Below are 16,169 nucleotides of genomic sequence, written 5' to 3'. Positions count from 1 at the left end.
TTAGCCTAAAAGAACCATGATCAAAAGTCCTATTTTATTTCCAATAAGCAAGAAAAGAAAAGATAGAAGATTATCTTCATGTCAACAAAGCAACAAAGCAAAAAAATTAGGAATAAGCTGTGTCTTTATGGAACATTCCCCATGAGCAAGTGGTGGAGAACACACTGCACCTGTTTTGGAGACAGGTTACCAGATGTTAAGTATTAGAGGAGTAGCCGTGTTAGTCTGAATCTGCAAAAGCGACAAGGAGTCCTGTGGCACTTTATAGGCTAACAGATTTATTGGAGCATAAGCTTTCATGGGCAAAGATCCACTTTGTCAGATGCATGTAGTGGACATTCCAGAGGCAGGTATAAATATACAGGCATAAGAAAAGAGTACCAATCAAGAATAAGGCTAGAGATCAAGAATAAGGCTGAATTGACTTCATTATCTGCTCTGTGAGTAGGTGCTGCATATCTGCTTACCCATTCTTGTCCAGACTCAATGTCCAGGTGGCCATGCATGGAGGTAAAGGTTTGATGTAGTTCAAGTTGCCAGTTAGTTCGTAGACATATTCATTCATTTCATCCTCATGCACAGCGACTTCATATTTAACAACATTCTTTGCACATACCATAAGACTAGACATGAATACTAGGATGGCTCCCCAACTTTCCAAACCCGAACCATCTTAATGCCCTCATAGATTTCCAGTCAATTTCAACTATCACCACCCACTGGTCAGATTCTCTCTAGAAAACTCCCACATCAGCATCAACTTTTCCTGAACACCATGATTTGTTTCAACAGTGCAATGCTACAAACAACTATATGCAAGAAACCCAAAGTTCACCACACTTATCTCCACAGACCCAGTAAGCATCCGAAATAAATCAAGAAAAAAAAATCCTTGGTTCATGCTCTCAGATACTACAAAATTTGCTCTTAGGAGAAAGTCTGGCACACACAAAGACATGCTTAAAAATACCTTCACCAAACAAAAACGCTCTACCAGAGAAGAAGACATCATGATAAGAGACACTCAAATATGCTAGAAGAAGATGTGTCAGTACAGAAAAAAAGACTCACTGAGTACATACCTTGTTGTCATCCAGAATATTATCTATTCAGAATATTATTAAATAGTTACAACCCCTAATTGTTGGGGACCACATCATGAAATTGATCTTTCCTGAACTACTCCTTCTGGCCTTCAAACAACTCCCAGCTAACGATGTTAAGTATTGGGTAATTGACTAATCGAATAGTTAATGTGCATCAACTATTCAATTAGTTGATAGGGTCCCTCCGCCGTTGAAGTGTAGCAACAGCCTTAGTTGCTACACTTCAAAGGTGAAAGTGCTGCGCGGAGCCTGGAGTCAGTTGGAGACTCGTTGACCCGTGCTCCTTGGAAGATTGATGCCACCACCATTGATCTTCTGGGGTTCGATTTAGCAGGCATAGTGAAGACTGATTAATTTGAACTGAGAGGGAATCCCCATTGGTGCCGGTACTCCTGCTCCTCATGAGGAGTAAGAGAAGTTGACTGGAACATTTGCTCGTGTCAACTTCTTACTGTGTGGACAGTGATTTAACATAGCTGGAGTTATATATCTTAAGTTGACTTTTCCCTGTAGTGTAAAAGTGCCCTTAGTATATACATTTTGTGAATGTGGCCCACATAATATATAGCATTACTCAATGATTCTCAACCTATTTACCATTGCGTGCTGCATATTCAGTTCTCTAACATGCACATGTGAATTGGCACCTGGTCTGCTAGCACCATAGTAACTTTGAGAAATTAAATCCATAACTCTGCTAGACACTAAAATCCATGGACTCAACAGAGTAAAACTAGTTTTATGATTCATTACTACATTTTGTAACAAAGCCCATTGCCTGCTAACCTTTACTTGCCCACTTAATTTTAAGTAGTCTTCTACTGTTTATGCTTAATCCTCTCTCCCAGCTTGTAGTTAGCTCAGACACTCTGGTTTCCTTCACCATACCTGATGAAGAGCTTTGTGAGGTTCAAAAACTTGTACCTTTCACTAACAGAAGTTGGTCCAATAGAATATATTGTATCACCTACCTTGTCTCTTGTATGAGCATTAAACAATCACAGTGTCAGTGATGTTGAAGAGTCTCTACAGTATATGCTTGAAGACTGCACTGTAGTTTTTGGATAAAGAAAGTACAGCTCAGGGATGAGCTGCACCTTTGATTGCTTGTACTCTCAATGTCTCTGTGGGCATACTCTTTAGGTGACAAGCATCCACAGGTTCATCCATCTTTAGACTGGCTCACCATTTTACAACACCCCTGTTTACCTCAACTGCCCCAAAACTAGAGAAATCTCTCCAAGAGTTTGTGACAAGGATGAACTCTAGCAGTGACTTAGAACAGCTCCTTCAAAACAAGTATAATTTTTGTTCATAGAAATCTAAGAAGAATGAAATGAGGTTAAATAGCCAATGCATATGAATTTGCCTAAACAAGTTCCTTGAAAATTTAGTAAGGTGCTTTTAACCAAGTAACACCCATCTCTGAGTTCAGAGTGACAAGACTACACTGTGTAGTCTCTGCATCTGTCTGTGACTTTCTGGAAGACCCAGAGAAAGAATAATTAAACTAACGAGGACATTGCATCTGAAAGAAGGATAGATTTCTCTATCAGGCTTCATATGTGGGGTCCTGTTAACAAAATTATGTTTCAAGTTATATTCCTTATGTAAAGAACATCAAATCAAACTTTAAGTGTGAAAGAGTTTTAGGTCATTGACTTAGCTCCAATTAAAGGAACTTAAATTTCTCCAGTTGTAGAAAGCAAAAACATGGTCTTAATTCTCAATATATACATTATTGTACTGAAAAAATCTGGTTTTGGAGTGTGAGCGCTTAGACAATGGCAAGTGCTGAAAAAAATCTGGTTTTGAAGTTTGAGACCTTAGACAACGGCAAGTGGCATGGTAAAATGTGACACCTCTAACTATTCTAAATATCTTCATTACAACATTTATTTTCTCAAACTCCCATTTTAGATATTTAGCACTACCCATTCAATGCCATATTAAAATAAAACCATATCATAGTCACACTTTTCTTATATATTCATATAGTCCATGGCAAGAAGGAACCACTCTGATCATCTAGTCTGATTTTCTATATTATACAGCCCGTAGATCTTTCCCCCAAAATTCCTAGATCATATCTTTTAGAAAAACATCAATATTGATGCTATCAGTTGGTAAGTTATTATTTTAATGGTTAATTATACTCATTGTTAAAAATTTACTCATTATTTTATGCCTGAATCAGATTAGCTTTAACTTTCAGCCACTGGATTGTGTTAAATTTTTCACTACTAGAATGAAGAGACCATTATTAAATATTTGTTCCCTCATGAAGGTACCTACAGACTGTAATCAAATCAGCCCTTAACCTCTTTTTTTCAAGCTAACTTCATTTTGTTCCATGAGACTGTCACTGTAAGACATGTTTTCTAACCCTTTAAGTCATTCCCATGGCCTTTCTCTGAATCTTCTCCAATTTATCAACATTCTTCTAAAATAGTAGACACAAGAACTGGACCCAGTATTCCAGCAGTTGTTGCCCAAGTGCCAAATATAGAAGCAAAATAGCCTCTTTACTTCTACTCTAGATCCCCGATTGTGCTTCCAAAGACTACATTAGTGCTTGTGGAGCTCATATTCAGCTGTTCACTTGTACCTAAGTTACCATTAACTATCAGTTCTTTGATTCTTCTTTATATATCAAAGCAAAGGACTAATAGAGAATTCCCCTGAGTTGACTGCAACACTTTCTGAGTCAGGAAATTGTCATCTGTAATATTTAGAATTTCCAGGGTTATTTTCATACTAGCAGCATAAGACCTCCGATATATGTTACCTCCCAGGATCATAAAGCTTTCCCCTGCAAATAGTATAGATATGTGCATAAGGAACTGATCATCATGCTTCCTCCTTTGATGGGGTAATCTGTAGGGAATACCAACTAATACCCCATGTTCTGCTTTATGCTGTAGGACATTTGTTCATACACATCAAAATGGTTTCCCATACCTTATTAGGAGCCATAGACAAGAGAACAAATATTAAATCTGGAAATAAGTAGAGCTATTTTTTAAATTTTATTTATAATGAAAGCGTAATGCCAACCGAGACCCAAGTATAAATATTGCAGGTGAAGGGCTAGTTCTGTAGAGGAAGTACAGCTTCCCCAATTTGTCAGTGGGAGATGGGTCAGAATGAGGACCCAAGGAGACTTACTGGACAACTCATGAGTTTGAGATTTGCAAGTAGCACATGGGAAAATCTGACTGCTGAGAACTGAAGCATAGTTCTCTTCAGTTGACAATTAACTACCCACTTTTGGGAGCAAGACAAAAGGGAAGACTTAGGCCAGAACCCCTCAGAAGAGTCTGTCTCTTCTCAATAAATAAGGTTGCTGTTAAATCTACAAAAATTCTCTTTCTATTTTTTCACTGATGTGCATCTGCCACAGACACTGGAACTGCCGATCAGAGTAGGAACCTGTGAAGTAAAGTGGCCAAAATTTTTTATGAAAAAAATCCATCACTTTTCATTATTTTTTGTTTTTGTCAAAATGAATAGGTTGGACTTACCAGCTCCCTTTGAAACCATGTGTAGTAATTATAATTCATTCATCTGGAATCAAATAACCTGACCTATTAGACACAGACTTTGAGAAAACTATTTTTCACTCAGTATGATGATTAGCCCTGTCAGGATGCATCATTCACATGCTTCCTCAGTGCAACATTATAGAAACTATTGAAAATGAGTCAGTGAAGAATTGCATTTACTATTAAAACAGCAAATTTTGTCTGGAAATTTCATCCATGATTCCCTCCTTAGCATAGAAGGTTGCAAAGAACTCACTCTGGGTATGTCTACACTACAACGTTAATTCGAACTAACTTAGTTCGAATTAGTTAATTCGAACTAAGCTAATTCGAACTAGTGCATCTAGACCTAAAAACTAGTTCGAATTAGCGTTTTGCTAATTCGAACTAGCATGTCCACATTGAGTGGACCCTGAACCTAGGTTAAGGATGGCTGGAAGCATCTTCATTAGTTCCCATAATAGAAGGACTAGAGGACACCAAATGAAATGAATGGGTAGCAGGCTTCAAACTAATAACAGAAAGTTCTTCTTCACAAAGCAAATAGTCAACCTGTGGAACTCCTTGCTGCAGGAGCCTTGCTGCAGGAGGCTAGAACAGAGTTTAAAGAGAAGTTAGATAAAGTCATGGAGGTTGGGTCCATGGAGTGGTATTAGCCAGGGGGTAGAAATGGTGTCCCTGGCCTCTGTTTGTGGAAGGCTGGTGATGGATGGCATGAGACAAATGGCTTGGTCATTGTTTTGGTCCATCCCCTCCAGGGTCCCTAGTGTTGGCCGCTGTTGGCAGACAGGCTACTGGGCTAGATGGACCTTTGGTCTGACCCAGTACGGCCATTTTAAGTTCAGGGCTCAGGGTCGGGGGTCTCACTGGACCACCTTGATTTTCATGCAAACCTGCTCCTGGGTGGCCAGGCTGGCAGCTATCCTGCTCTAGATGGCCACTTTCCTGTGCCTAGTGCGGAGGTCGTGGATGAGGTCCATGATTTCCGCACTAGACCTGGGGGCCGCCAGCCTGGTCCTGGGAAGAGGCAGAGGGCTGGGTGGCAGCGGGTGGCTGGTTCGTGCCGTGCCAGGTGCAGGGTCTGCTGGCTGGGTGCTGGCAGACTTGTACCTGGCACAGGCACCGTAGCCAGCCCGTGCCCCTTTAAGGGGTCCGGGGCCGGGAGGGGAGCAATAGAGTTTCCCTGGTGTTGGCCAGAGTGGCCACCAGGGAAAGCTGGGGAGGGCTAGCCTCCCACTAGTTCGAATTAAGTGGCTACACAGCCCTTAATTTGAACTACTTAATTCGAACTAGGCGTTAGTCCTTGTAGAATGAGGTTTACCTAGTTCGAATTAAGTGCTCCGCTAGTTCGAATTAAGTTCGAACTAGCGGTTTGCCTGTGTAGCGCCTATCAAAGTTAATTCAAACTAACGTCTGTTAGTTCGAATTAACTTTGTAGTGTAGACATACCCCCCCCTTAGCAGAAATACAGTCTTGTGAGTCCTACCACCATTTCTGTACTGAGGGAGAGCAATAGTTTCCACAGGAGAGCTTCATAGCATATGCGTAAGCATGCAATCACTAGTCTTCCTGCCTACTATACCCACTGATGCCCACTGGTTGTGACAAACTTGTGTAGTGTTTGACCATTAGGTTGAATTTGAGGCAGTGAGTAAGAACAGAATGCCAGTGGAATCTAATAAAGGGGTAACATGAATGTACCTGAGTCAATGGGCTTAAATTGCAGCAATGAAGGTTTAGGTTGGACATTAGGTAAAACTTAACTGTTAAGAGTGGTTAAACATTGAAATAAATTGCCTAGAGAGACTGTGAAATCTACATCACTGGAGATATTGAAGAACAGATTAAATAGACATCTATCGGAGATGATCTAGGTGGTGCTTAGTCCTGTTGTGAGAGCAGGGGACTGGACTTAATGACCTTTCAAGGTCCCTTCCAGTTCTAGTATTCTATCATTCTATGATTAACTGTTATTTGGCTGCAAAGATGTTTCTAGATACCATTTTGAAGTAGCATCATATTCACAGTACATTCTAGGATTTGTTCTTTATTTTTCCTTCAAAGTTTAGGTGTCTTGTGACTAATGTAGGGAAATATCTTGGTATTTACAGTACATGTAGATTTCCTTCTGAACTTCTACCCGAGTCCTAGAGTATTTATACGTTATTTGGTCATTTTGTTTTAAAATGCCAATTCATACCTCAAGCACAGCACAGTAACTGGTATGTTTAGTGACCTTTTGTATCAGCAGCATAATGTAGGGTATGTCTACACTACAAAGTTAGTTCGAACTAACGGACGTTAGTTCGAACTAACTTTCATAGGCGCTAAACTAGCGCTCCGCTAGTTCGAACTTAATTCGAACTAACGGAGCGCTTAGTTCAAACTAGGAAAACCTTATTTTACGAGGATTAAGCCTAGTTCGAACTAGCTAGTTCGAATTAAGGGGTGTGTAGCCCCTTAATTCGAACTAGTGGGAGGCTAGCCCTCCCCAGGTTTCCCTGGTGGCCACTCTGGCCAACACCAGGGAAACTCGTCTGCCCCCTCCCGGCCCTGGACCCCTTAAAGGGGCACAGACTGGCTACGGTGCCCGTGCCAAGTGCAAGCCTGCCAGCACCCAGCCAGAAGACCCTGCACCTGGCACGGATCGAGCCACCCACCTGATGCCCCCCAGCCCTCCCCCTCTTCCCGGGACCAGGCTGGCGGCTCCCGGGAGCTTGCCCGGGACCGCAAGAGGCAGGCACCCGCCTGGGCTAGTGCAGACATCGTGGACCTTGTCCACGATCTCCGCACTAGGCACAGGAAAGTGGCCGTCTAGGGCAGGAGAGCTGCCAGCCTGGCCACCCAAGAGCAGGTGTGCAAGAGAATCAAGGGGGTCCACTGAGCCCTGAGCTTACAATGGCCGTCCTGGGTCAGACCAAAGGTCCATCTAGCCCAGTAGCCTGTCTGCCGACAGCGGCCAACCCTAGCGACCCTGGAGGGGATGGACCAAAGAAAGTGACCAAGCCATTTGTCTCATGCCATCCCTCTCCAGCCTTCCACAAACTTTGGGCAGGGATACCACTCCTACCCCCTGGCTAATACCTCTCCATGGACCCAGCCTCCATGACTTGATCTCACTTCCCTTTAAACTCTGTTCTAGTTCTAGCCTTCACAGCCTCCTGCAGCAAGGAGTTCCACAGGTTGACTCTTTGCTTTGTGAAGAAGAACTTTCTGTTACTAGTTTGAAGCCTGCTACCCATTCCTTTCCTTTGGTGTCCTCTAGTCCTTCTTTATGGGAACTAATGAGGAACTTTTCTTGATGCACCCTCTCCACCCCACTCATGCCTTTAGAGACCTCTATCCTATCCCCCCTCCGTCTCCTCTTTTCTAAGCTGAAAAGTCCCAGTCTCTTTAGCCTCTCTTCATATGGGACCTGTTCCCAACCTCTGATCATTTTAGTTGCCCTCCCCTCTCCCAGCCTCTCTCTTCCCCTCTCCCACGTCCTTTTCCCAGTCTCCCCCAGTTTTGTTCAATAAAGACAGATTCCATTTTTGATCACAATTGTCCTTTATTTTATACATCAAGAAGAGGGGCTAGGGAGGGGTAAGTGGAAGGAGGTGAGGGAGGAATAGGGCACGAGCCCCCGATGGGGAGGACTGGGCTGGCTCTGCGGGCTTCTGGGGGTGGAAGCTCTCCTGCAGCCCCCCAATTGCCCCCTCTCCTCAGATGGCAGCCTGCGGCAAGTGCAGCCAGGCTGATGGCCGAGTGGTGTGATGTGCCCAGTGTTGGTAGTCTGGGCAATCCAAGCCAGGACTGCTTTGCAAGCGGGGCACCCCTGAGAACTGTCTGTGGGGGTCGGGACCCTTTAAGCACAGCCCTTGGCTAGCCTGAGAAAGCATCTCCACGCTCTAAGTTCTTCTCTGATGCCCTGCCGGCACTGCTTCCGGCCATCCTTAAGCCCGGTTCAGGGTCCACTTAATGTGGACATGCTAGTTGGAATTAGCAAAATGCCAATTCGAACTAGTTTTTTCGTCTGGATCCGTTAGTTCGAATTAGCTTAGTTCGAATTAACTAATTCGAACTAAGTTAGTTCGAATTAACGTTGTAGTGTAGACATACCCTTATTGACTGTTGTTTTTTACAATATATTTTTGGATAGGATTGAGAATATGCCTCTTGAGCTGTTTCTGAAGAACCTAGCATAGCAAGCTCAGCCAAGAATGCCAGGGGGATGAAGGGCAACAGCAGCTGCTTTGGCAGCAGAATTAGGAACTTCTAAGGCGAAGTGTATTAAGGTAATTCTCTCCCATTGGCACCATGAAACCAGTATTCAGAAAAAGGCAAATAAACTAATCAAAGGACGGAGAAATGTGATCTGTAAGTAATGTTAATAGAGAGATAAACATGCATGGATGGCTGTGTGGGAGGATGGGAACCATGAAAGCCTTTTGCACAGTAAGGGTGAATGTAAGTGGATAGTCTAAAAAAGATGACAGCTTGCTCTCATTAAGCAGGGATGACACTGTACCTGGGTCAAATTCTGATGGGTTGAACAGGTGCAAATTAGAGTGGAATCACATCCATCATGTGCAGTGAGGGTGAATTAATGCTGTAATGAAAATTGTATATTTCAAATTCCTGAATTTTGTTTGTTTGCAACTTTACTGTTGTATTAAATGTTGTTTTTCATGTAATTTATTAATGTGCAATTTAATTGTATTATTTGCTTCCGTTATATTTACATATTTATTGTCACTTTCGGTGAGTTTTCCAATAATTGCTTTTTGTGAGTTACACTTTGGACTATACACACTAAAACGTTTTTAGCTAATTAATGTTTGTAAAATATTTTCAGATGCTCATGTGAAAAATACTACAAAAATGCAAAGTGATATTAATACTATTGAATCATGATTTTTTCATTGTTAACATTGGGTTACATCCTGGGAGGAAATGTAATTGATATTATTTTCTTAAAATATCAGAATATCATCACACGAGGAGCCCTTTTCCAATTGTATGAAATAAGTTCCTAAATGAAGGAAAGACAAGTATTTCAGAGGTGATTTTACATAGTAGTATAAAGTTGTTCCAATGTTTAACCATATTAACACTTTATTGTGGATGGATGGATAATTCATTTGGGTTACTTATATGGTTAGCCTTTTATAGTGATTTGTTAATGAATGATTTGTGATTTCCACCCCCCCTCAAGTTTATTCATTATGTGAAATTATTCACTGGCATTGAATTGAACATGAGAAGTTTGTTTTAAATATTCGCTACCCAAATATTAAAAGTCGGGCTATAGTGAGCTTCAGGGGGTAGCCGAGTTAGTCTATTATAGAAAAAAACAACAAATGGTCTGATGGCACTTTATAGACTAACAAAACATGTAGATGGTATCATGAGCTTTCATGGGCACAGCCCACTTCTTCAGATGATGGGAGTTATCTGACCGGTTAAAAGCCTACGAAAGCTCATGATACCATCTATGGCTGTGTCTAGACTGCATCCCTTTTCCGTAAAAGGGATGCAAATTAGACACATCGCAATTGCAAATGAAGCGGGGATTTAAATTTCCCCTGCTTCATTCGCATAAAAATGGCTGCCGCTTTTTTCCGGCTCGGAACTTTGCCGGAAAAAAGCGTCAGTCTAGACACGGATCTTTTGGAATATAAAGCCTTTTCCGAAAGATCCCTTATTCCTTATTTTAAGAGGAATAAGGGATCTTTCGGAAAAGGCTTTATTTTCCAAAAGATCCACGTCTAGACTGGTGCTTTTTTTCGGCAAAGGTCCGAGCCGGAAAAAAGCAGCAGCCATTTTTATGCAAATGAAGCGGGGGGGATTTAAATCCCCGCTTCATTTGCAATTGCGAGGTGTCTAATTTGCATCCCTTTTACGGAAAAGGGATGCAGTCTAGACACAGTCTACATGTTTTGTTAGTCTATAAAGTGCTACCAGACCATGGGCTATAGTGATACATTTCATCTTGGTACATGAATAATATAGTATGTTTCTGTTCACTTACTGGAAAAAATAATCTACCCTTTGTAACGCTGACAGACGTGAGTCATCGGCGAGTGGAATTGAACGTAGGACCTTAAGGGCTAAAGCCATGACCCCCTACCACATCAGCTAAAAGCCAACTAACTAGCCCTTGAGAAATTATTGCTAAGACTTCACTTTCCTTCTCAGTAGTCCCTGGGTTACATACTTCCCCAAGATGAGGAAGTGCATCCTAAGACACCTCCCAGCAATTCATCTGGGATGAGCTCCTGCTTGTAACCCAAACGCACCTGTTGGTAGCCAGGGTTCAAAGCCACGAGCCTCTACCACATATGCTAAAAAACACTTGGCTCTTAGTTAAGGCTATAGAGTAGACTTCAGTCTTTCTTTCAGTGGTCTTGGTTCCTCTATGTTACACAGTTATTCAAGAAGAGCCATAATTTTTACCTCTGGCAAAAATGGCTGATGTTAATAAAAAGATACTGGTAATGTTACTGCTAATGTTCTTGCAATAAATTAAGGTTCAGATCCTGCTATAAGTGCTGTATGGCAAGACCCTGAATCTGTGTGAAGGGACTCTATGCAGAGAAACTTTATGAAATGACATGAGACGCATCCACCCCATTTAATTATTTTCATTAACACTGGTCCTACAATTAACAGATAATTTCTTTTGCTTTTATATATATCCTGGATTCTGTAATTTCCACTCAAACTCATCTGATGAAGTTGGTTTTACTCATGCAAGCTCATGTTATTTTCTAAGGTGCCATAGGACTGCTCATTGTTTTCAGAGTTACAGACTTTAGATTTTAGTTGTGACACTGAAAAATAAGTAAAGAAAGATTTGAATTTAATTTAAAAGAATCTGAGGTTTTGCTCCTTGATTCTGTATGTAAATTTCATCACTGGAAGTGAGTATAAAGTAATGGCAGCATTATTTATCAATGTCCTCCAGTGATTGTTAGCAATGCTTTCTTGCACATATTGTTTCAGACAAAAAATTAGTATTTTGCATTAGCAGAGGATAATTAGGCAATAAGATACAAAAGAGTGTGGGGTTATCATGAGATAAACACACACATGGGGTGTTATGAGGCACAGCCAAGTATCTGTGATCCCTCTAGGGTATGATTATCTTGAGATAACCATACACCCTGGAGTTGCCTTATTGCTATTATAAAATATCTTTATTATAGGAAGAAATGTGCATTTTTGTGCTGAAAGAAGAGGAAGCTGGCAATTTAGAATGCTGAACAGCAGTTTCAGCAGAGCTGTGTGGTTTACATAGATTAATCTATCCCCTTGGAATGTTTCTTTAGCCAAAAAATGTTCCTTAAATCCAGGCAGTCATAATCTGTAGTGATGTGCAGCTCTTTGGAGTATTTGAGAAATTCCCTCCTTGGTTCTTATGCTGTTTATTTGATGGCAGCAAGCTATGCACACAGACATGAGACGAGCTAGAGAAGGGATTAAGAGGATCTTGCATATTTAAATGTTTGAAAATACAGCCAAAATCTTGGCTCTTCCATTTTACTTGGAATAGTATCCTTTATACAAACTCTATCTCAGAAAGCTCTACAGAGTTGAATAATACGATTCAGAGCTGAATAAAAATTAGCAGGAGAAACACATTAAGGTGTATAAACAATCCCAGAGCTTTAAAAAGAGCTGAGAAATTAATGAAGTAGAGAAAGAGAGAGAGGTAGGAAGGCAGTTACAGGCAACAGCGGCTGCACATGAGTACCACGAATGGCTAGGTGATATGGTAAAGACCAGAGTGATTAAAGAGGTAAAAGCATGCTCCACTAAACTCAATGGGAGTTCTGCCTTTGTCTTCAGTAGGGCCAGGATTTCAACCAGAGAACATTAGCCTTGAACAAATGCTTGCATGCTCAGCTTTTGTCCACATGAGGATCCCCCTGAGATTGTGGGGTTTAAAACAACTTGTTCAGGCTCTTAGTGGCTGCACATTTTTTGAACAATGAATACAATGAAATCAAGCTTTACATATATAAATACATTTGAAAATGCTTATCACCTGATGAAGTGAGTTTTGCCCACGAAAGCTCATGATACTATATATTTTTGTTAGTTTCTAAAGGCACGTCTGCACTAGGAAATTATTTTGAAATAACTAAATTTGAAATAACTCTTGAAATAACAACATTGAAATAGCATGTCCCCACTTTGGGGAAGCCTCGAAATTAGTCTGAGGCAGGTTCTGTTATTGTGGACGTGCTAGCGTAACTTAAAGCTCCAGGAAGCTCTGCTTATTATTTCAAAATAAGGGGGTTATTTTGAAATAACTCCCTTGTGTAGACCAAGGCTAAGGTATCACATGACTACGAGTTGTTTTAAAAGTTAGGGTATGTTTACACTACCCCGCTAGTTCGAACTAGCGGGGGTAATGTAGTCATCCGCAGTTGCAAATGAAGCCCGGGATTTGAATTTCCCGGGCTTCATTTGCATGAAGCGGGCCAACGCCATTTTTAAATGCCGGCTAGTTCGAACCCCATGCCGCGCGGCTACACGCGGCACGGAGTAGCTAGTTCAGATTAGGCTTCTAATCCGAACTAGCTGTACTCATCGTGGAATGGGGTTCGAACTAGCCGGCATTTAAAAATGGCGCTGGCCGGCTTCATGCAAATGAAACCCGGGAAATTCAAATCCCGGGCTTCATTTGCAACTGCGGATGACTACATTATCCCCGCTAGTTCGAACTAGCGGGGTAGTGTAGACATACCCTTACAGACTAACACGTCTACCACACTGAGACTTTTTAAGCAAGAATATACACCAACACTATTATGTTAATGAGAGGCATTGTCACTTCAACTCAATAGCAGCTATTTGAGCAATATTTTATTTCTATTATTATTGAACAAATCTTGGGTGGGGGAAGGAAATCAGCATTGAAATAGCCTGTAAACTGTGTGCTAAAATATAATCAATACTTGCATTCATGTTTGGGCAGCAAAACCCATGTAGAAAACCTCACAGAATTTATTTCTGCTTAGATACTTGTATAGTCAACTTCAAAATGTGTCAGCTTCAATTTAAGGTTGGTGTTTAATACAAAATATGGAGATCAATGCAATTGATTTGATTGAATAAAAAAGTCCTTGTAAGGATATATGGTATGCATTTTTAAATGCAACAAGCCCAATAATTGGTTTAAATGTAAAAATAAATTGTGTCTGGAGATATCCAGCCTAGCCATGGGTGATGCTTTATTGGTTTTTGCATTCCACTAACTGATGTGCTCTCATGTAAAATCAATATCACACAGTCAAATATATTTTGCTTTGTTATGCTGTAGATTCAGTACACTAAAATGTTTATTTTTAATGTAGGATACCAAATCTTTATTTTACGATCAAACTGTTGTGGTGAGATGAAAGGAAAATTTAAAGGGACAATTTCAGCTTTCCTAAATATTCTAAAGTATTATTTAAATGGATTTTTTTCATGCCATTCTGTAGCACTTTCATTTGCTAAAAACTCATGGCCATTCCTTTAAAAGCAGCAGGCCTTGGAATCAGGGCCAGATTAAGACTTTTAGAAGCCCTAAGCACTGAAAAGATTATGGTGTCGTCGTCCCCCCATATGTAATTAAAAATAAAAAACAATACTATACCGTAAAATCTCTTTTTTTTTTTTTTTTTTGGTGCCCCTGCTTTGCTGGTGCCCTAAGCACGTGCTTAGTCTGCCTACTGGGTAATCCAGCCCTGCTCGGAATCTTAGGTGCTGCAGAAGGGTGATGTTTAGCATAACTATCCTGAACACTATGGACCTACACTGAAACTGACAACATTTGCTGCTTCACAGTTTTCAATACTAGTGGTGGTGGGGAGATGTACTTTTTTCCCCTGGGGGCAGTTTTGACAGTTTTAATACAAGTGAAAGACAGTTTTTGCAGAAAAAGAAAATGCTTTTCTTTTTTTGAAATGATAATGTGTGTCTCACAGCAGGGGGGAGCTGAAGATCAAAGCTAAAAGAGACCTTGCCGCATCTCGCTTGGTCTCACTCTGTTTGCTACCCCAGTGACCAGCAGGACTCACAGTCACAGAAGAAAGAATTTGGAGGATTGGAGATTGGCTAAGTGAAATCAAAAGAAATGGTAAACGCAATAATTGTAAATGGCAATAAACATTTGTCTCCACTTCTTACAGGTTTTATCTCTTGTATCAGCTCTCCCATTGTCAAACAAAGCAAATTATTTGTTTCTTTGAGGAAAATTTACATGAAACAATGAAGACTTGTACTCTCATGATTTACCAAGACAGGGCCCTTTTGTGTTTCCTGTCCAGTGAAGACAATGGAGATGTTGTGTGTAGGCCCTCAGTGCCCTTGTTAGCTTTAGGAGCCGAGCTTCTACTGTAGTTCTCCCTTCTGTTCTCTGTATATTTCCCCCCACTCCACTACACAGCATGCACACATATATATCCTCCCTCTGTCTCTTTTTGGGTTTGGAGAAGCTGGTGTAATTTTGCTGTCAACTGCATTATAAAGCTGTAATTACTGTAGACTTTCACATTCTCATGAAAAAAAGGATGTTTCTGTTCCATAAAGTTTCTGAACTGAAAACTGGCATTTCTGAATAACTACTTCTTCTAGCCCTACAATTCTAAAACACTCAAAAGGTTAAAAGAATAATAGACCTAGAAAATAAATGTACATGCTGCTTATTCAATTCAACGGAGCAAAGAATTCTTCTGGACACATGATTTCATAGACCAGTTTTACACTGGTTTAGTCATGCTTTCAAACAATTGAGCACAAGCCATAAACATTGAGTCACTGGAAAATGAAGTCTGGTGAACCATTTGGAATCCAACTGAACGAATATGTTAGAATATTATAGCTTCAGAACATGTGAATAGAATCCTAATCTATTCACATGTCATTTCGGTCAAGCAATGGTAGAAAAACATTTACATAAAGACACACATTTTTGTCGAGCCAAGTATATGATTATTGTACATCAGTGATCAAGGTCATGGGAAGCTGGATTGCAGATAGACAAATGCATTTACAGAAGAAATAGGTCTAAACTTTTTTGAATCAAAACTTCCCCACAGTTAAGGGATGTTTGGGTAGGAATGTATAAATTGGCCATTTACTCAAGTTCAGAGGTAGTTATGAAGTTTGAATCAACATTTCTACATGTTCACACACAAGGTGGGGTACTTACTAATCAAGCTATTTTATTATTCTTGTTTTAGCTCTTGAATAACTAACCCTGATGCTAAGCTAGATCTAGTGAGAAGGGTAACTACAGACATGAATAGATATTATGAGAGAGGAAAACTTGTGCATTATGTGTCTTGTTCATAAAACTAAACTTTGCTAATTGATATATGAGAGCAATCAAAGGAAAGATTTCTCAGCAGAATGAAGACTTTTGTAGAAAGCACTTAAAACCTAGTAAGGAAATGAAATTTGTAGGAAAGCTAATCACTAGAAGAAGGAATAATGGATTGATGAGGAATTCAAAAAAACATCTTTTTTATTTTTTATTTAT

General features: G+C 40.4%; 1 long non-coding RNA gene across 2 annotated transcripts in view; it reads left to right on the top strand.

Annotated features, from left to right (window-relative positions):
- LOC142828982 (uncharacterized) overlaps positions 1-14,795 on the top strand; it is a 174,794-nt gene extending 159,999 nt beyond the window's left edge. For both annotated transcript variants that reach the window (XR_012903181.1, XR_012903182.1), the window contains exons 3-4: positions 9,619-9,695; positions 14,614-14,795. This is a non-coding gene — a long non-coding RNA (uncharacterized LOC142828982). The remainder of the gene's footprint in view (positions 1-9,618; positions 9,696-14,613) is intronic.
- The last annotated feature ends 1,374 nt before the right edge of the window (positions 14,796-16,169 follow it).

This window comes from Pelodiscus sinensis, chromosome 4 (assembly GCF_049634645.1).
Source record: "Pelodiscus sinensis isolate JC-2024 chromosome 4, ASM4963464v1, whole genome shotgun sequence".
In the NCBI taxonomy this organism is placed as follows: domain Eukaryota; kingdom Metazoa; phylum Chordata; order Testudines; family Trionychidae; genus Pelodiscus; species Pelodiscus sinensis.
The sequence above is the reverse complement of the archived record's forward strand: the minus strand, read 5'-3'. Positions and strand labels throughout refer to the sequence as shown.